General features: G+C 39.9%; 1 protein-coding gene across 4 annotated transcripts in view; it reads left to right on the top strand.

The window, feature by feature from the left end:
- The window catches only part of EBF1 (EBF transcription factor 1), a 276,025-nt gene that overhangs the window by 216,988 nt on the left and 36,336 nt on the right, over positions 1-22,701 (top strand). The window lies entirely within an intron of this gene.

The following is a 22,701-nucleotide window of genomic DNA, read 5'->3' as shown; positions in this document are numbered from 1 at the left end:
TGTAAATTCTTTTCTTTATCCCCACCCCAAAACCTTTAAATTTTCATGCCCTTGCTTCAAAACTCTCTTATTCCAGACTGAAATTGTTAATCTTTTTTTATTCTCCTTTTAGCTCATGTCAGTTGATAAGATATTATTCCCTCTTTAAAAAAATGGCCAATAAAACAGAGAGCTGAGGTGAATTTCTAAAAAGCCTGAATCGTGCTAAAGGAATTTCTCAGTTTCTGTAGGGGGCTTCACTATCTAGTTGCTTAAGATGTGGATATTCTGATTAGGTGAATGCCACAGAAATGGGCCGTTTATAAAAGCAGCAGTCGCTATAACGCCACAACTTACCTTAATGCACGTGCCATAAGAAGAGAGACAAGGCACTGTCTTTTTTCTGGAATGTAAAGCTGAGTCCCAGGCTAGTTGTTGTCACTGAAATATTTCACAGACCTTTTTGCTGAGCAATTTGATTGTATTTTGGTTATATTGATACTCTGTCACTCATCCTTCCTGCACTTCTGATGGGGTGCCAGAGTCTCTGCTTTCTGCCTGGAGCTGTGTGTAGGATTTACTGTGTGGTGCTGAAAAGTTGCTAAACTGTGGGCTGGATTGTCAGAGGTGCCTCTGCACATGGTGTGCCGGCTCCAGCAAGGAAATCAGAATGTGAATTTAGCGTGCAACTGCCCGAGGCAGGCTCTTGCACAGCGCTACCTGCAAAATAGCCTCTCTAAGCTGTGCTTAATTCTTTGAGGTGCTTGTTAGTGGGGCCTCATTTTGTTTGGGCATTTTGTTACAGAAGTTAGTTATGTACAGCTGACTCAGACTAGAAGGGCAGTGTGGATCTGCACTTCCCTGGAGGCAGGACTTGGTAGCCTCGCTTGCTTTGAGTTTTGTATGAGCACTGCAGCCAGTACTGCTTATCTAGCCAGGTGAAAGCTCGCTGACAGCAATGACTGTGGAGTAGATGTGACCCCAATATAGCCCATGTCTACAGATTCTGGCTTTTTTGTTAATATAGAGATAAAAGGAAAATCTTGTACTTGTAGCCTTTCATCTCAGTGGATGCAAGAGCAATTTATTGCATGGTGTGTGAAATTCTTTGTACTTTTCTGCTATCTTGCAAGAACTCACACAGGCTCTTCTGCTCAGTTATGAAGATATCAAGTGCATCAGCAGTGTGGACTGCCGTGGTGTCTGAGCAGAGATGCTGGAAACAGTTTAGTCCCAGTATGGGTAGGCTCAATCCTGGCGGCTTCTCAGGCCTGCCTAAATCACTGCAGAGTTGCTTCCTGGTGCAGTTTGCAATGTCCATTGTCAGTTTATTTAGTCAGTTTGAGTATTTCTGTGTGTAACATACTGCAGTCTGCAGTGCAGACGTGTCCCCGTGGGTTGTGGTGACTGGAGAGACGATTCATTGCTCGCGTCACAAGAGCCAACAGCAGGAAAGACAAGCAGCTCAGAAGGGAAGGGAACTGTAACTGTAGTATTTTAAATGATCTGAAACATTTGGCATTTCTCCATGTTTATTTCATGCTAATGGTCGACTAATATTTTAGAGAAGGTGGAATTTTGTTAGAGTCAATCTGCACTAAAGTTTCAATAATCTCAATAAACTTCCCTAGGACCTTCTGGCAAATATCTATCATGACCCAGTTACTGATATTGCTAAGGAATAACATGATGAGCATACTTTGCTGTGAGGTTTTGGCAGGGCCATACCCACTATTTTTCATCTTTCAGTGTCTTCCCGCACAGTCAAAGACTAATGTAGAAAAGCACAATGACAATTCATGTCATTCATCTTTACTTTCCCTCCCCTCCTTTCCCTCCCCAGTGTAATCTTTCACCTTTTTCCTGTTGGCATAAATTGTGGTTAACCTCTTTGCATCAAGAGTTGTGAACTTGAGCTGCTCTTGCATATGCACCAGGTGTCAGCATTGGTGGTTAACAAAAGGAAACCCCAATCCCAGCAGACAGAGGGTTAATTTAAAAAATAAAAGAGAAACTTCACATAACCAACTAAGAAAATTATTTTTTTAATTCCCCATGGAACAGAAAATGCACATGGAACTGAAGATGTGGTAACAGTCCTCTATCAAAAATACATGTTTGTTAAAACAGAAAGCAGCACAAAACTCTCTATTTTAAATCTGTGAAAATTACAGTGCAAAACCTGGGAGGTCTGTGAATAATTGTGAAACTTGCCATCATTTTTTAGTACTGCAGCAACTTGCATGGTGGGATTTATCTCTTTTGAACATGATGTATTGTTTTATGTTGTCAGCGTAATAGTTAGAAATACAGCGAACTAGGGGCCCTCTCTTGTGAGCTCAGGAGAGTGATCCCTCCGACGGTCTCAGACACCTATCTCAGAAAAGGAGGAGTCTCTGTTAGGAAGTTCTTCTCGCTCTCCTCTGCCTGGAGGTGGGCTTTAAAGAGGTGCTCAAATATGTGCCTGTAAGGCTGAAACTAGGTGAGAAGAGTTGCACCCTTGGTGAGGCCATGTGCTAGGTGCTGTATAGAAATGTGACTTGCTCCAAGCATGATAATGTCATGGTAGTTTCTACAATTACTCTCCCCTTTTTGTTTTTCCTCCCAAACTATATCCCACTCTGAGCTTTCTATGGGGTACTTTCATTAGAAGACAACAATTGATCAAGTAAAAACATATAGTTTGTGTACTCTGGGAGTTCTACCAGCAAGCTTGCATTTGTAAAAATGAAAAGCAAGATTTTACTGCTAAAAGTAACCATGAATTCTTGTTGAAAGGTCACTTTTGCAAGGAAGATTTTTTTTCCAAAGGTAGGTCTCTGACTAGTTTCATGGCTCCAAACAGAAGTTCTCTCCAAAATTCACAAGCGCATTGTGTACCAGCTGCTGGAAATAGCAGTTACAATGTCGTTACTAAAAATAAGTCTTCAAAGTCATCATACTGAAAAACAATAATATTTTCTCTACCGTTTTTTAATTTTGATGTACATTTCGTTCCTTTATACCTTGCATTGAAGTGTGCATGTCACTTATTTAGGAGGAAGAGTGTAAAACATGCCTCATCTGTTTACCTTAGAGTCTGTTTTCCCCTGCTAGTTTTGTCAGTTCAGGCTCTGTACTTGCTGCCTGTTATTGATAGAGGGGGCTCTCAGAGCTGTGTAAGACTGTGGCAGGTCAGGGACAGAAGCGGGAACCTTCATTCAGTATCTTTTGTTCTGGAATGAAGAATTTAGTTCAAGTTTCCCAAAGACAAGGCCAGTCTGCACATCATTTCTCCACCAAAGCTGTTCATCCCTGCATCTCTCTCAAATTCTGTTAAAAAGACAAATGAACCTTCTTTAAATGGGGCCTAAAGGGAAGGATGGAAATGGCCCCCTCCCCTCTCCAATTTCCCCCTTTGGACCTTTTTTCACAGATGTTCATGCTGATTAGAGCTGGGAAATAAGGGTATTTTGAGGGCCATGAATATTCATTTGTTTTTTGGCAATGAATTTCTTTCAGTTTCCCTGTAGTGTTTGCTCCCTGTGAATGTTTGAACAAGCGAGCTAGCTAAGGCAATTCATTTTGAGGAAAAACTCAGAGCATATTACAGGAATTCAATTTTGCCTATGTCTTTGCTTGGCAACAAAGTTGTAAAATTTCCTGTCAGTTATTAGGAAACAGAAAATATTCATGACTCGAAACCCACAGACGTTTACACAGGTAAAGTGATGCCCTCTGAGTATATGCTATAGCTGGAGAATTTAAACTGAACATTTGTAACAAGCTACTCGATAATGATCTATAAGGCTAGGATTAATCAGAAAAAACATTTGACAAATATCTCCAGCTAACGAGTCCATTGGAGAAAACTGTAATGTCTCTTTGGACAGTTAGTGAGAGGAAAAGATTTGTTATGAATTATTTGCCCCACTGGAGTACTGATGCCCATTTCCAAAGGAGTTACTGGACTTGCTCTCAGAGAGCTCTAGGATGCCATGACTAATTAGACCAAGTGAATATGAGCAGAAATCCATACAATCTATAGTATAAAATGCCAGGGATTTTTCTGTTTAAATTTCTGAAGTGTTAGAAAACATTGAGTGAAGATTACTGTACCTCCTACAGGTCTGTCTTGTAATTCCCACTAAATATGAGGACACAAATTGTAGCTGATATCTAGTTAATTGCCAGGATATTGCGCTGCAGGCGGTGAGTGGCCAGGCCGGCGAGACGGCCGCAGGCGCTGGGCAGAATTCCTCTTACTTCGGGGGAATCTGTATTGTCCTTTCACATCACAAAATTGTGGTCCTTGGGATCCCCCCAAGTCATCATTATTTTCTGTGTAGTACCTTGGTACTTACCCTGTGTATCCTGTGGAATAATGTACACAATTTTACAATAACTATGTAATTAACTCACTTTGCTACTCCCCTCTCCAGGGAAACTCATGCTGCTATTAATGCTATTAGGAAGGTCCTATGCATAGAACAAAGAAAGTGGTGCAGCAGATGAGTTAACATGATTTGATTTGCAGATGCTTTAAACACTTAGCAGGAGACAGCTACGGAAGCTAATTAAATCACTCTAAGGTGCACAGGATTATCTGCTTTGTAAGAAACAATTTCAGTGAATTATGGTCGCCCTTTAGCTGAGGGGAAGTAAAAAGCATATTTGTTTGGAATTAAATTTCAAACACAAAGTGCCCATCAGACCTCTCTTTCCCTGTGCTTCTGAAATCATTTCTTTCATCATGCTCTAATATTTTCTAGGAATTTGAATTTTGCTTTTGCAAGCTTTGTGCTGCTTCCAGCCTCCTTACGTAAAAATTTTCCTACTTAGCTATTGATTAGGATCTGTCTTTAAGCAGGGCATAGTGTCTCGAGTAAAAAATCATGTTGGTACATTCACTACCTCTCAGATACTGCATCTTATTTAGTGTACCGGAATTCCCAGTTTAAAGTAATCACAAAATTTATGGAGAAACGGATAAAAAAGGTTGTAAAATATCGATTTGGGGAAAATAATAACACAACTCATCTATAATAAGAAGAAAAATGAAGCAATAATTCAGGGGTATTGAACGGCTTGCTGCTGGAAGTATTGATCTGGTGCTTTAGTGTGCAACATCGCACCTAACATTGCAGTGGAAGAACAGCACTGCATTCCTCTGCTCATTATTTCACAGACACTATTGCCTTGTTACACAGGTCCCGCAGCGCTTGGATCGCTTGCAAGGAAAGCGAGCAGCCCCCAAAATAATCGCAGACCTGTAACGTCTTCATGTCACAGTATCCTGCTGTAACAATATGCAGACACGATGCTCCCGTGCACCCCTTATCTTGTGTTTGGCTTTGTTGGAGTTTTTTGCACTCTCTTTGCTTTATCGCATGTATCGCCTATGTTAGATATAATGGTACCTCTACGCTGTCTTTGTTGATAGCACATAATCAGAGATGATGTAATTGAGGAAATGTGCTTTCCTTAAATATTGACTTTCAGCAGTTGCATATAAAAATTCCTAATCTTATTGCAGTGCTTCCTTAGCATGGCAATAAGCAGGCACTGGGAAAAGGACAGCAAAGGTCAGTGGAATTTTAAAATAAGCACCCCGACATTTCCACAGCATTAAACTCCATCATGCAACATTGCTTTTCTGTTTATCTGCTGACATCTGCAAAGGTATAACACTTGATTGTTTGGCATAAATAATTTAGCAGCAAGAATTTTATAATGAACACAGGTAAGGTTTTGCTATGAAAAAAAATTAATAAATTGTGCAAGGTTAAAAATATTAACTCCCATAACATGGGAACATTTTAGCACTTCTCAAGACAAACATGCATTCAGCTGTATGAGGAAGTGTCTTTACACTTGCCTACGAACTTACTGCATGATCATTATCGAGAAATATGAGCCATATCAGACGGGCAAGTTCTGAGCAGATCAGGCGTCCTGCAAATTTCAGCGCACGTTGTGCTGTGCGATGTGCACGGGATCCTCAGCATTGTTGTGCTTGCAGCATTTGTGCTTTTTCCCCCTTTAACGCTTGCAGGGGCGGGGGGAGAGCAGAACAGACGCTTCTGGCCGAGGAATGTTGGGAAGGGAGGAAAAACGAAAGGGGGAGAATAATCTAAGGCGAGCTCCGAGGGAGTCCTCTGTGAGGGCCCTGCAGTGCGGGGGACGCCTGAGCTGTGGGTGGCGAGGCTGGCACAGGTCGCCGCGCTCACGCGTCCCGTCGCGCACTGCCTCCTCGGCACAGCTCCTCCCTTCGTCCCCCTGGATTTTCCCTGGGCCGAGAGGTGTTGAGGCAGAGGCCATGGCTGAAGCCCTCAGAGTTTTACAATTCATTTCGTAGCATGCTTTCGGCTCGGGAAACAAAAAACATGCAATTGTTTTTGTAACCTAAATAACATTTCTAGTTTATAAACCCCAGGGGAAAAATCACTGTCAAGCTGGCAGGTTGAGATGGCATGATGATAAATGACTGAGGTGTGCGTTCTGGTTCGGCGGGGACGCGCGGGGTGAAGAAAGTCCTCTGCTTTTAAACTCTTTGCATCTGCAGTCAGGAAGGGACAATTGCAATCTGAAGGCACGCGCTGGCTGAGCACCGGCCTCTGCAAAGAGGTGGGACCATGCCTTTCCTCAGCCGCCAAAAGGGTTATTTTCTTGGGGGGGTCAAGGTGTTTGTGGTGCAGCATCTGTTTAAGACACCAGCAAAGCTTGTGTTATTGCTGCCTTTAGTGACTACAGTCACAGGAAAAAAAATGCATATTATGGCTAACACAGGAAATGAATATGGCACAGGGTGACAACAGCAGTTCAGCAGTTTCATTGCTGGTAGGGGTACACGAATGCATGTTTTTCAGGAGGAGAGGCTTGCACAGTTATTGGCCAATGAAAGTTTTCTTGTAAAAAAGATTCCTAGGGATTTATGTAATCAAATCTAAAGCTGCATGCAATTCATCACAGTTATTTTCTCAAATTTGTGCAATAATTCTATAATACATTTATCCATCCAGTTTACATGAATTTGGTAATTTGAATTCTTATGGAAGTCTTTTTCGAAGATTTGCCAGATTTTTGGGAGGTGGGGTGGTGCGGTGGAATATAGTCTGATTTTTTTCATACCTGCTCACATAATGAAAATTTATTTGCACTAAAATTCATTAAAAATGGGTCTCTTTTGTTCATTTACTAGTTGTTTTTAGAAATTCTGCACACTTTTAGACGGTTTAAAGAAAACATTGATAACGATGCTGTACTTGTGTATATTGCTAGTTAAGATTCAGTATTATTTCAATTAAAATCAATGGCAATTAATTGTTGTTACCCTTCACATTTCAAGAATGTCGTTAGAAGCAGATGAATAAGTCAGTGAAAGTCAAGGAAGCTCTTCAGGTCACTTAAATGCTCTGTTGAATCAGGGATCTAAATTTCAAGCTCTGCAAAATTTCATGGGATTGTTGTACGAACTGTGACATCCACAGCCCTTACAAGTAGCCTTGGCTGTCTGGCTGTAGACTTTTAGTGGACTTCCCATCTTGTACTTTGGTCTCCACCACCCCATTGCGTAATCTTGACAACCTATAGGCCTGCCGGACCTGGGTCGTGTCCCAGTCCGTCTGGAGCTGAGCCCACCCCTGTGCTGGTAATGCTGGCAGAATTCACTCTTACATTTGCTTGATGCCACTGCCACCTACTTCAGGGCATTTTCCACTTTCTTATGAAATCTCTGTTGGACCATGGTTGCCGAAGGAATGGTGGATAGCCTTTAATTTGATTTAAGATCCTAATATATGCATTGTAATTATAGGTATGGGTACAGTAGGTAAAACTACATGCTGATTTGAGTCCCACATACCTCCTGGGCAAAATAAATATTGGCTCTGTCTTCTGTTGGCTTTGATTTTTTTTGTTTTGTTTTGTTAGTTCCATGTAAGTATTTATCTAAGCCTTTTTAATATGGTCTGAATAGGGCTGCTTTTCATAGCGCTTTGACAATCCCTGGTACGCTCTGAGAGAGCAAGATGGTTATGTACACAGCATTTTCTTATTAGAAGATTTCCTGTAACACATGTATTCAGCTTGATTTCTTTTGAGCTCTAGTCTGGTAAAACAGAGGGAAAAAAGGCTAGAGCAATTGTATTACCTTGTTAAATTGCTTAGAGCATATTTAGATAAAGAATTACTTGATGCTTTTCTTAGTACATTGTACAGTTGCCTTTTCTTCACAGTCATTTTTTCTGCATTTGGTATCTTGTTATTCTTATGATGCTGAAAGACAAAGAAACAAACTCCTCTCCGTAATTCACTCCAAAGGGCACACCATCTCTTTCTATTTTCTTGTTAAAACCAAATTGTGTGCAATTTGTAGGAAATTGAAACCACATTTTTCACTTAACTTTCCAAAATTAAAATTTATGAGGGAAAAGAAGCAATAAAGCAGTTACAATCTGGTCGTCTATAATTATCTCTGTGGTTGGAATAGTTCCACATTTAAAGAAAGTGACACCAAAAGTTTATCAAGCTTGTGTCACTATCAAAAATTTCACTTCTCTTTTATTATTTCAGACCACAAGAACTGCTGAAACCAGTATTATTATGTACTTGGAAATTATCTTGATGAAAAAGGAATTGGGCGATCTATAAAAACAAACCTTTTATTCTGACTGAGAAGCACAGAACAATATTTATCTTCCTTACTCATTCATTTTGGAATATCAATGTTACCATAAATTTAACAAATTGTGCTCTTTAAGTTGATTTAACAGAGTTCATTGTTAAAAAGCTTAATTTTCCTCTAGATCTATTTCCATGTATATGTTTCACATTATTCTTTTTCTTTAGCTGTTGCACTTCCCCTCTGCTGCATTACTAACTCTCTGAGAACAATGGAAATGACAGTCCAGCGCCAGAAATCTCGACTACTCCAGCTCTAGAATGTTAGTGGCACTTGCTTTAGTTTTCTCATTTTGCCTTTTTTGTCTGTGAATTAAAATCAAGCCAAATGATGGATGCCCATTACAATCAATTGTTTCAGACAAGCCACCCAAAGTATTGTAGGATTCATTTACATTTAATCAAATTACACTTTATTTGCAATTCAGGGAAATGAGAACTCTGCAGTAAATCAAATATTTCCTCTCCGAGGGCCTCATTCAGCAGAAAATATCCACGGTCTTCTAGGCTGGTGCCTCAACGTATGTAGCAAAGCTTCCAGCTGGAGGAGAGCTTGTGCCAACAAACCATCTATTGCAGTGGCTTTTCAACATTTTTGGGGGTTGCAGACACCTGAATATTTTCCGGTAGAAATGTGAACCGTTGAACAATGAATTGCTCAGTGAATTTAAGCCTGCAGATAATAGACTTGCATCTCTCTTAGTTCCCTTTCCTGGCCCACTGAGAAACACTTGCAAGGCTTCTGGGGACCTGGAGGTTTGTACACTGCAGGTTGAAAAATACTGATCTTTTTGTTGTAGGTCCTATTATCTTGATATGAAATTAATGGCAATCATTGAATGTCATCTTCCTGGGCTGTCGCGTGTCTCCAAAAGATTTGATTATGGCTAACCATAAATTAAGGGTGGAAATACTTTTTAAAACCTCAGAGAATAAATCCTGTTTGAAGGTAATAGAAGTGTTGGGTGGGTCTTTAGTGTTTTAAGATGAAGTTAGAAAACTTTACTTACCTCTTTGCTTTGGAATGGGAGGTAAGCTTTGCTTCACACAGCTCCTTTCTTTTTGCAGTTTGCCACTGAAAAATTGTGCCCAACAAGGCAATTACTTTTCCCTTACATATCACAGCAGAGAGCAGCAGAATTTTGAATTGCTTTCCTTGTGATGGTTTAAATTTTTTGTTAGCTTAAATCTGAACAATAAGAGGATCTCTGTATCCGCTGATGTTACTGTTGAGCACCTATCAGAAATTGCAGACCCGCAGTATTGGTAAGGAGTAACTTATCCTCCAGCTGAAGAGGGTCCTTTTTTTGTTTCAGCCTTCTTGCATGATTTTGGTTGTTGCTTATAGCCAGAACTTCAACTACACTTAGTGTCCTAACAGTCCATTTAGGTGCCTACAGGGATTTTAAGCAGGCGTAGGTACCTAAATTCTATGTCTTCATGGCTGTTTGTTCTCCATCTGTAAAATGGAGATATAGTGCAGGACTACTTTAAATCACAGGGAATGTATGATATCAAATAATGTTCTGATACTAAAGCAAAAAAACACCATGTAAATACCTGACAAAGGCAGGTGGGGGCTACTTAACTCCTGCTATCAAAAATAACATCTACATCTTCATTGTTGGGGAAATACCTTGGAAATGAGAGGCTCCACAGTCACAATCTGGTTGAAATATGGAGGTTTCGATGCTTTAAAAGAATTCTGACCATGTCGTATAATGTGTCCTTTAATCCAGTGGGATTGAAGATCCTAATCCATCATAAATAATGTTTTGCATGCTTAGTAGTTAAATGTAATAAAAGTTAACCTTGAGTACTTTCTCAATAGTACTTGAAACTGAATTCTGCCATCTGATACTTGCACCAGACTTCAGCGGGTCAGTGGCCATCATACGTGATTAGCTGAAGTAAGAAGAATGCTGCCTGTAGAGTTATAGGTATTTCACAGTGTAACAAGCTTTAAAACAGAGTTGGATTAGTCCCATCTCTCCCTTTCCCATCATTTCATATCTGACTATTTGAAGGTTGAAAAGTAATTTCTTTTTCCTAGTTTTGGTCTAGAGGCCCAGGAGATGATGTGTTTGGTTTCCTTTTCGCATGTGTTTGGTTTCCTTTTCACATGTGTTTCAGTACGTATTTTCTTTTATAGTTATAACAATCCAGTCAGACAGCAGTTTTTGAAGGGTTCTCTTTCCCACTGCTGTTGTGGGCAAATTACAGAAGGAAAGGGAGTGAAGGGCAGTGACAGGTCTGGGTTGTCTTGAATAGAGCAGGAGAATCCTACTGGAATTTTTTGCCCAGTTTTTCCTGCTTATTCACTTTTGTTTTGTGCAACAAGCAAAGTTTGGAAGAAGAGAAAAAGTGACATTATATTTTCCTTTGCTGTTTGGGGAAAGTGTCTGCCAGTTTGCAAGACCCTTATTTACATACATAATTGCTGTGTCGTTCCCAGATTTTGCTCTCATGAGCTGGGACACATCTGTTCTGAGGCACCAGTGACCTACCACTTGCTTCAGGTCAGAGGCAGGGTTGTCCCTTGTCTGAGCCTCTGTACGCAGGCATATACAGTATATGAAAAATTGTCTGTTGTGAGATGCAGATAACACATTTTCAGCTGCACAGCCATATACATACACACACGCATATACACATAACATTTCTATGGGGCTTCAGCTAAGAGAATATTGTTAGGTCTTTGTTAAGTACAGGTGAAAAACTCTCACATTTTTTGAGACAGTCAATTACACAAGCATACTAGTGTTTAATTTGACACGGTACATTGTCAGTGTCCGTTTTTTAATCCATCAGCTACAACTTGGAATTATTTTGGATAATTCTACTCAGTTAGGGAAGAGATTGCAGAGAATGTAAGAATCAATAGTAACAAAGTGAGTAAACTCTGCTGGTGGGAACCTGCTTTCCTGAGAGGACCCCAAGGCATGGTCCATGCCTACCTTGCTGTCACCAGCCACCGTGATTATACTTGCTGCCAGTCCAGTCATACACAAGGGCAGCCTGGCATCACGTGGTCTTTTCAGAGCAAAACCCAAGTGCTTTTGTTCTGAAGTCCAAGACATAGAACAGCACACGTTTTAGCAAGTCCTTCCCTCTGTGAGGTCTGTTTCCGATAGCCTTTGTGCCTGTTTGCACGGTAGCTGTGTTTGAGACCAAAAGACAAGTAACTGCTGTTTTCAGTGTGCCACGCTGGGAGATGGTGCAACAATCCCTTTTCTGGCCTTGTGTCCTCCTTGCTGAGCTGAGACGCTCTTACAGGCAGGTGACCAGATACCAGGGTGATGGGCTTGGTATGCACATGGATCATGATGCAAGAAGCAGAAAGCTGTGCTCAGACTTGCAGATGTGCAGCACGGGACAGCAGCATGCAGAGATGCCCCAGCTAGTCCCGTCTTGAAACAGCAGCAGCAGAGCATTGCTCTGCACAGACTAATTAACTCTGGCAGCCAGGTGCTTAATACTTCACTCGCTCAGGGCCTTAGCGAGTTTGTCTGTTTAAGCGCATTCTTGCATACCGCTGATGGACCCATAAGTATATTTATATGTATTGCTTACTGTCTGGAAAGCTATGAATCAGTTACTGATAAGTATGCCACTTCCAGCAAGATTAATGTTAAATTCCCCCTTTTAGGCCAAGCAATTTGCAAATTGCTAAATTAGATTTTAACATTCTAATACTCTTCTTTGTGTCACATTTTCAGCATCTTTGCTTTTTATCACCTGATGATACTGTTTGTGTTGGTATTGGACTTTGAGACATATTAATATGATACACAAATTTTGGTGGCAATTTTTTATAATGACAACAGTTCTCATGAAATCCACTAGAAACAAATAGTTTTCACTGAATAATGTAATTCGTTATAATGTGTTATGTTTTTTGTTTTGAGTTGGATGGAAGGAGGTTATTTGTTTTACTCAAGAGAAAACAGGTAATACCATGTTACTCTAATCGTATTTTATTGATAACTTCAGAGTTTGGACCTGAATGTTCCTATAAGCTGCCAATGTTATGTAGAGAAGTAGGACGTAGACAGGCACAAATACATGATTGCATCACCTGTGTGACCATTTCTAGTTATCCATGGCATCTTCTATCTTCTACTTCATTACCTGATCATCTTGTACTCTTCAATCTGTTTATTCTCTCTCTCCCTTAAAGTGGAGAAGTTATAATATCTGTTTTAGGAAAAATGAATGCAGTATCATCTAAAATATTTTTTAAATCCTAGTAAAAGGAAAATGGCTAATTTTGGTGAGCCCCATTTGAGTACAAAAAATTTTCAGCTATCTCCAAACTGTGTCAGCCAGTCGACAGCTGAGTGTGGAAGGGTGGATGGATGCAGTTACCACCTCTGTGGGCCTCTAGCCAACGGAGATATTTTTCAGCATATCCCAAACTGAGCAGTGTCCACCAGAGAACCAGAGGTCAGTACCGTTCCCACTGTGAATGAAACATCAGAAACACTTCATAACTGGCCACTGGGTTTCAGTAAGGTCCCTCACCCAGGGTTTTTGGAAGCATCAGCTTTACAGGCAAATAGCTGCTCTTGGGCTATTTTAATTTCCATTCTCTTCTTTGCTAGTTCACTCACAAGTGTACTCCAAATGCTAAACTGCGATGGCAGGAGAGAAGCAAGATGCAAAGGGGGTGAAATAGGCAGTTATTTTTATTCTGTTTCTCTTGTGCTTGTAAGGCTCCAGATTCCAGCTTAGTGTTCTCTCTGTAGGCGTGTTTGGAGGCTACTTAACTAGTATTTGGGGGCAGAGCTGCTGTATTTGTTGATTGAGCTATAATTGACTTGCAAGGTGCTCTAGCGCTGCCAAGTTCACAGAAGCCCGCTCGGCCCCAGAGCGCTCGTTTGGCCCAGAGCGCGAGCCCGCGGCGCTGCTTCCCAGTGCCTCCGTCCTGTGCCGAGTCTCGATTCCTCCCGGGCCTGGTGCGGGGAGGAGACCTGCCAGCTGAGCTTCTGCACAAATGGGGCACTGATGGTTTGTGAGTCTGAAGATGGTTAACTGATCTGTGCATTCAATTAAGATGAGTTTCTCAGTTAACAGGCACCCTGGGAAGAAATGAGTTGCTTTCATTTCTGGGATTATGAGCACTTAATGAAGGAGACATATCAGCATTCTGCCTGTGTTGCATGAGATAACCCTAAAATGCAGTGCGGATTTGCAGCTAACTTGTCTAGCAAAAAAACTTGCCAGGTGAGAAGGCGAAATCAATGCTTGTATGAGTTCGTTTGCAGACAGACTCATGGGGCTGAGTTTAAAGCGACGATGCAGGCAAAGTTGCATTTTACTTTATACTTTTCTGGAGGTCTGTTGCTTTGCTTGTAACTTGCCTATTTAAAATTCTAATTCAAAACATAATTTAAATAATATTTAAATAGTCTCTGTCAGACTTACGTTGTGTGGGAAGAAAGATGGATGTATCTGACTAGAGGCTGAGGTTTTGCTATCTGATGTGTATGTCCAAAACATAAGCTAAGCTGCCAGTAAAAATCAGTGTAGTTCCAGAAAAATTAAAACAGCAGTTCTGGTTTGCACCAATTAAGGATTTTGGACAAAATAAATTAAAGATCACTCTATACTGGGCCTAAATGTCTAATAAACACTTTCAGGCAAAGCGTAAGCAAAAGCAATCAATGACAATGTACCTGGGAAAAGAGGGGAAAAAAGAAAAGGCAGGAAGGGCTGCTTTTCCCTGTGGACATTTTTGCGATGTTTGTTAGCCAGGCATGACACATTCAGAATAATCCCCGTCGGCCTGCACCCTCTGTCGCGGGGGCAAACAGTGGTGGAGGAGCTGATGGTGAAGGGACTGGGCTGGAGTTTCGAAGCGGCTCAGCGTTGGCGGAGACGTAGCCAGCCCACTGCCCCGCTCAGCCTGCAGACCCGCAGCTGGGCCCTCCCAGAGAAGTGGGTTTTAGTGCACTTATTTTGGTGAAGAAAATGGAGTCACGTGTCCTGTTTACTAGGTGAGGTCTTTTCTTGGGCATAGTCAGAGCAATGAAGAATAATTTGGAAGTTTTCTTTGCCCCTTCTGGCAGGTATGACTAATGATAGTTTGCTTCCAGTGCTGTATTTGTCAGGATCATTGCAGCCACTTCAGAGGGAGGGAAAAAATAAATTAAAATTACAGTTATGAGCCCAGTCTACCTTGGCTGTTGGTAGATGAGTTGTGCCATATTACTCCTTATTTGTTTACTGACCTCCTCAGTAACCTGCCTTAGTTAATTAATTAGTTTCAGTTAAATTACTTTCACATATGGTTAATTTTCCTTTGACCACCACCCAGTACCCCATTTGATTAAATTAAGTCAGGCACAGAGTCAATCACTTTTCTACCCCCCCCCCCAAAAAAAAAGACATTGCTAAGGTTTGTTGTCATTTTCAAATTACCTTGGAAAGCAATTGAAGAGGCATTTAATCGGAGCCTGAGGTATGGCTAGTCTGTGCATGCAAGGCAAAAGCAATACTGCATCTTTAAACAGGCTTGAATAAGGTTTCCTTAACTATTGAGCCTAACTCTGAGATCTCCCCTGCTGTGAGCCATAAGTTGCTTGTAGGTTTGTTCTAGAGAGTAATAAGTATTGTTGTTTAGCAATTGTGTTGTTGAAATTCAGCTCCACTATGTCTGACAGTATTTATCTAAAATACTTTCCCTGGTGCGTGCTCAAGTTCCAGTAAACCGTGTCTTATTGTGCGACCTTTTCATTTTCCAGTGAAAAGGGATCAGCTCGTCAGATAAAAGCTACAAGCCGGAGTACAGGAAAAATGCGTGCTCAGAAAATCCGAGCATGATTGAAAACAAGATGTGTTAAATCAATGCAGTTTATCGCCTGCCTATTCCTGGCAATTGCTGTTCTAAGCTCATTCTGAGCACACACTAGATGATAAAAGTATAGTGTCACAGTGCTCACTGGGGTGTGAGGGCAGGGAAACATGTTTATCAGACAGGCTGGTATGATTTTTTTTTATACCCTTGATAACAGTTATTGTCAAAATTTTTGCGAAAAAAATCCGAACAATTATAGAAGTAGGTGATAGAAATGCTGCTAAAATCAAAGATTATTGAGAACTCTTGAATTTTACATTTCTGTTTAAATGTTAGAAACTAATAAACAGCAGACCCAACTGCTTGCATTTTAAACAGTTTGCTGCATCATCCAGAATACAGCCAAAATGGTCCTTTTGCTTTCAAGTGAGTAGCTCTATCACTATTTCATGTTGACAAATCAAAACTAATGTTTAGAAATAAAGATGTTTGGAAACTACTGTTTTCTCAAGGGATTTAATCTTAGTTATGGAGAAAGGTTAAAGACCTAAATTAAGCCTCACAGGAGGTCAGTCTCTTCCAAGAACATCACACTTAGGGTGTTCGTTACAACAAGGAACAATTCATTTTGTTTTTCTGATTCAGGTCTACCTGTTCTTCCCATGCATCTCATTTGCAGAGATTTTGGAGGTGATAGATGATGGTTTCCCAATTTTCTCTCTTAAAAATTTCTTTTTGCTCTGTCCTTAGTGCGCTTGTACCACAGAATTGTACAATTTTGAGAAACAGCCAGATTTCAGCTAAAATGCTTTCTAATAGGAATGGCTTTGGCATACAGACAAGACACTGTGTTTTTCATTTATGCATCCTCCTCCTTTTTTTTTCTTTCATAATCTGCACAGAAGACCAGAAATAACGGGGTTAAAAGAGAGAGAGAGAGAGAGAGAAAGAGAGAGAAAGGGAATACTAAAAAGAAAATATTTCTACATACCAACATATTACGACAATGGATTTCAATGCTGTACACTTTGAAGTAGTCTGTGAAGGGTGGCAAAAAGAAACAACTGCGTATATGTTGTAGGAAATTCTCTCTATGTGAAAATTTTAAAGGCATCTGCATCTACAATGTAGAATTTGAGGAGTTCATGAAAGGGAAAATATTGAAAATAAGTGTATTAGAAAATGAAAGAAGTTAGGTGAGGTGACTTTTTAGCATTTCCTACAGTCTGTATGGTACATCTCTGCATCTGTTTCTGAGCCAAGAGTTTAAAAATAAATACAGTGTCTTTATTTTTTCAATGTTTTTAAGTAGACCTAAATATAGGCTTTATGGCTAACCTTAGGCACCCCTTCTTTTAAACCTCGGCTTTGCATTCTTTTGCTTGTGTGTATGTGTACATGTGTATTTATTTATTTAAAGAAAGGGGTAGTCCATTGAGAGCTGGCCATTTTCAGTAATTTTTTGCTGCACATTCATGTGCATTACCAGAATGTGCCTGACAAACAGGAAAATATTCACATGTAAATGCTGTTTTTTCATTTTTCATCATGACTGCCAAAGATGCATCAATTAACCCAGATGACTAGACAAAGTAACCAACACACATTAATTTCCTTCTGGCCCTCTGTATATATATCCCCAGTGAGTTCTACCAGCCTGTTCTGAAATTGGTATGTTTAAATTTCAGAAGCTTGAAACTGGACTCTATTTCAGACTCCCTTAAGGCCAAATCTTTCCCATTAGACAAGAGATCAGCGCAGTCAGAGGCAAAAGAAGAAACGGTGAAGCTCATAAATTGTTCTACTTCTGTTTTTTTTTCCAAGCCAGATTGCAGGTTGCTAAGAGTGAACATTCAGAGTTAATGTACTTTGAGAAAGCAACACATGATCCTCGCTAGACAGATAGAGTAATTTCATTCCTTAACTTTCATAAAAAAATTTAGGCTCAAGACATGCATTCCTTGTATCTTCAGAACCCCCACTGGCTGCAGAGACTGGGCTATGTGGGAAGGGAACGTCTCCTCTGGTCCTTAGTTGCTGGAGAAAAATTGTTATCAGGAAGAAAATATCACGCTGTTTGTAATAACATTGATGAACACAGTGGAGCTGCCTCAAATGCTGGCCTATTGCATTTTTAGTTCAAGTAAAGAGCAGTCACTAGGGAAACTCAGAGATCCAGGTGTTCGATTTATCATTTGACTCAGCTCTGCATTTTGCTTATTGCTTGGCACGTGCACATGGTATTTGTTTGGACATTACATTGCAATAAAATACGAGAATTACATTTTGACTATCTCTATCTCTTTCAATTTCCAATTAAGAAAATTACCTCGTGTCACACTATGATTTAAAAATTGGAAATTAAGTGTACAAGAGAATGTTTAAGTGAGGGAGCACTGAGGCCATAAAAGTAAGGAAATTCTGAGTTAGCACTGGAATGACCTTTCTAGCTCCAGCCTTTCTGTGCAGGCGCTTGCTGTCCCACCCACTTCCATTTTCCATCGCTTGTGGGAATAAACACTCCAGGAAAAGTCAGTGGAAAAGAAACTTTATAAAAAGCAAGCCAAATTCACAACAACAACAACAAAAACAAATAGCTCAAATGCTTGCATGTTTTCATTTAACGATCTTTAATTAGCAAAGGGATAGTCTTTGCAGGGCGATTTGCAAAACAGACTTTTTTTTCATTTGATGATGATGTTTTGAAGTGGTTGTTTTTTGCTGTGTTCTTTGTAGAGCAAGCATAAAGAGCCTACAAGAGCTGTTGGGTAGGGTTTGCTTACAGCAGGCCATGTCAAGATGTTGCTTTGTAGTGTCGTCAGCTGTTAGTATTGCTATTCTGCAGGGCCATAACAAGACAATTTGGCATCTAGAGCTTCTTACTAATATGGTCTATCCTGTCCTGTCCCAAGCAGCAATGTCTCAGAGTCAGGGCTTTACCTCTGTGAGAGTCAGGGGTTTCTAGCAGGAATCTGAAAGAGCCTGAAGCCAGAAGCCACAGGCTATCAGAGAAGGCAGACACCCTGGAGCAACTCATTGGTGGTATCTTGGCTCTACAAGAGGCAGGGGCTCCTGCTTTGCACCTCCTACTAGACTGCATGCTTGGTAAGAGCAAGAGTCAGAAGCCAGAGCCTTTCACGTAACTGCTCTCATTTGGTTTCACTTGCACCCCACCCTGCTGTTCTCAGCGCTGTGGAGGTAGGTGTATACATCTCAAATACAGCTGTGAATACAGATCAGAAAGGAAGAGAATTGATTCTAGAGAGGGGCATCTGAGTTGCTGGAAGAGAGGCCAAATGTTAAGGAGAAAAGAAGTCCTTAGCTATAAACGTACTCTGAAGCTGTTAAGATTGCAAGACTCCTACTGAAGAGTCTGCTGCTTCCTAGTTGCCCTTGATTTCATTTAAAATGTTAATTCTCTGAGTCTTCACATGTTCTGGCAAGTGCCTTGTTTGGCCACTGGGCACAGAGAGACACCTTAAATGTGTTCATGGCCTTCATTGCCATGACTGTCCGGCAGTGTTTTTGTATGGAATTCTTCATGCTCTTCTGTGGGTATGAGGTGTTGAGGCGTGTAACTGTGTCTGTGTTTCTGAGTTCTCCTTATGGACACAGAGTCGACTTCTATTTATGTTTTGGTGAAGTTCTCTCATCAGCCATGAAAAAACTCAAAAGAAGGCCACTGAAAAACCCCTGAAGGTACCTTTCTGCGTCTCTTTGACATTACAGATCAGGACTTGAAAATTTTCTAGGTCTCTAATTCTGTTATAGAGACAAATTCAGAGCAAATGAATTTGCATAAAGACAAAAGTAGAGTTTAAAGCATCTTCTTCCGTTCTGTTGTTTGCTGGACCTGATCCGACGCCATTATAGCATATCTTGGCAGGTCTTTTTTTACCTTCCACAAGCTCTCACCCATTATGCCTTCCCAAGAAAACCAAGGGATCTTTGCTGTACCACAGGAATAAGCACTGTGGGACATGAATTCCCACGTGCAGCCTTTCCCTATGAGTTTCACGTAAAACAATCAAGACCAGATTTCTCTTCTGGGCTAGGGACTGTCAGACCTCTGGACCTGTGGCCAGTTTGTTTGTAAGCTCCAGTCTTTTGTGGTTTCTTATGTCTTTTGTTATTTGAGCCCCTAGAGCTCCTTCCCTCTCCCTGCAGCCTTGCTGCTGGCTGCATCCACTGGAGAAGTAAATGGGAAGTTCATAGGTCTAAGTGCTGCTTTCTCATTGGTTTTGGGTCAAGTGGAATGAAAACGAAACAAGGGCTGAAAAATAAAGGAATAAATGAAACCATGAATGCATGGGAAACAAATTAACTGGATATGTTTTACGTTCTGAAATATTTCCATAATGCTTCTATGTAGTGTGTGTTTATTTTTCTTTGAATAATAATGTTAAAATGTGTCTAATTCAATTACTCTCTGCATTCGCTGAATGAGTTTTCCTCGGTGAAGAGTTCTCTTACACTACCCCAAGCTACGAATTCCATATGATATTTGAACAGGTCCTTTTAATTGCTGATATTAAGTGTCGATCATTCTGCTGTAAGTTGGCAGTGTGGCCAGAGAAACAAATTCCTCTCTCGGATACATCAGACAGTCATTCAATTAACGACCAAAGCTTTATTGACACAGTAGGAATTCATTATGTGAAATATTAAAAAAAGCCCTTCACTGACTAGTTTAAAAAAAAAATGAGAAAGAGAATTTTAAAGATAGTGAATTGTCTACATGTAGTTATTAAAATTATCAGTGCGTGATTTGAAATTATAGTTATCGTGGAAACATTTTTCTCAGAGGTATAAGAACATTTCTGTTGAAAAATAAGTTGGACTTTGAAAAGATGAATATAATATACGCATCCTATTTCCATAGACATTGTGCATTTTTTTGATTAAAAGCCTTAGATTTTATGAGTTATGGCTTTAGACTTGCTGCATAAAGAGCTTCATGGCTTATTCTGTTAGAGTCTAATTTGAAAGAAAGTTCTTCCTCAAGGGTTTAAGAAGTAATTCATAAAATGGTAAGAATAATAAATATTGTGCCTTAACTCATACACTAGGATAGATAGACAGATTTTGTACACCTGGGTGTAATTTTAGTTAATTCACACAAGAGACAGGCTGAAAGTTTATTGTTTGGAAGGAGAAAAATGGCTTAAATCTTGTATTTGCAAAAATGATTATATTAGCTTAAATGAAAATGCTACTCTATTAATGGCTTCAATAAGCTTTGCGTTTGGAAAAGTATTTTAATAAAAGTTACCTGAAGTTTACTGCAACTTAAAATATGTAAGTGAGGGAAAAGTACTTACTTTGATTTATATGTCTTTTGGAGGTGTAATTATTGGCTTTTTACTCACCTATGTAAAACAATGTACTTTTGTAAATGGATTTCTGGCCACTTTACTCCTTTTTTTTTCCACATAAAAAGTAAGCACTGTCAATCAAAGAATTTTAAGGTTTATTTCCTCTTTAGAGATGATTGATAGCCTTTTAGATTTACAAGTTGACAAGTTAAAGGGTTCTATTGGTATAATTATGTACTAAATTCACAGTCTTTCAATTTAAATGTCCTTTTAAAACCACAAGATTATCATACCTGTATTTTGAAAAGTGGGCCAGTCAGTTTGGGTTGGTATACAAATTGCTTCCATTAGCCTTGGGACCTATTTGAATTTAATACAGTTTTTTAAAGTTAGTAGTACTTTCAATATTACTTTTAAAATTTAGGGTAATGGGAATGCATTTTAAGTACAGTATGTGTTAGCTTGTTTTTAATGTATGGATGTCAAGAACACAAATAGAGAGTTTGCATTTCTTATTGATTCTTTTTTCCAATCATGGAAAAAAAAATCTTTAAATTAGAGCACTAGGAAATGTGTTACCGGGAATGGACTTCAGGCGTAGATACCAGCCTCGCACAGCCCAGAGGCAGAGGCAAACCCCTCCGTGAAGCCAGGACTTGATCTCCCATGTTACCTGCCCCAAGCGGTGGACTGCACACCAGCTTTTCCCCAGCTTGACGAGATAAGAATCTGAACCTTTTTTTTTTTTTTTTTTTTTTTTTTTTTGGAGTTTGGCCAGCAACGGGCACAGGAACTGCCTTGGCCTTGACTCTGAGGTTGGGGTTAAATATTTAAATGGGGCTTTTTCTTTGAGATGCGACTAATTACATTTGACTTGGATTATAAATGCAGTGAGGACTGGAGGGCTGACGTGGTCCGGTCTGTGGTTAGATGTTCAGGCAGCTAAAGATTTCTTTGTTCATTTTACGTAAGATTGCAAGGTTGGTATGTTTATAGACTAATGAGTGATATTTGGAAACTACTGTTTAGGACCCCATTCTGCAAACTGCTATGTGCAGCCCTTTCCCTCCACTAAAGTAAAGCTGAAGCTATCTGCAGCAGAAAGTTTTCAGTATCTCTCAGAGGATGCTTGATGCCTTGTGAGATTGGACCATAAAATTAACATTTTTTTTGGTCATTTAGTTCAGAAAATACTCACAGGAAATACTCTGTGGATTTCAAATGTGTTGGATGCGTGGGAAGATATGAGAAAATGACTACTATCTCTGGAGGGATTTCAAAACTGGCCTCCATTTATAATATTGCAGAATTTAGTAACTACTTTCCCAGAGGATGTGAGGGGAAAATGGCCATAAACTAGACTGAATTAGAGAAGAAACACATTTGACAGAACCACACTAAAATCTTCTAACATATTTGCAAAAGAAATGTAAATTAGAACTGTAGGGTTTTTTATTTTCTCAGAGCACAGCTATTTTTGATAATAAATATAAGTAGCATTAAATTAATTTATTGCAAAATTTGAAAAAAGTCTAAACTGGATGGATCCACAATAGGAGGACATGTAAGGAAACTCCAAGTTAATGAAATTAGGGGTTTACAAACAAAGGTACTGTGATATTTTCTGTAAAACTACGGAACAGAGTGGACAGTGTGTGGCCAGAGTGTGAAAGGAAAAACTTGAAAAAAAGGTCCAGCCATCTAAAAAGGAAGGAAGCCTGAAGCAGAGGAATAGCAGTATTCTCATCCCTTCCATATGATGACCTGAATATAAATAAAAAGTCAAATTCAGATATTTCTGATAAAAGAAAATAAATGAAAAAATTGAAGAGGCTGGAGGGACCCCAGGATCTTTGGGGAAATCAAAAACTTCAGGGAATAGTACCTCCTGGAAGATTTCTTGCCTGACGTTATCATAATGCTCTACCAGTCATTTCAGGATATGCT

This window comes from Dromaius novaehollandiae, chromosome 15 (genome assembly GCF_036370855.1).
Source record: "Dromaius novaehollandiae isolate bDroNov1 chromosome 15, bDroNov1.hap1, whole genome shotgun sequence".
NCBI classification, from domain to species: domain Eukaryota; kingdom Metazoa; phylum Chordata; class Aves; order Casuariiformes; family Dromaiidae; genus Dromaius; species Dromaius novaehollandiae.
Note: the sequence above shows the minus strand (reverse complement) of the source record. Positions and strands in the feature narration are given on the sequence as shown.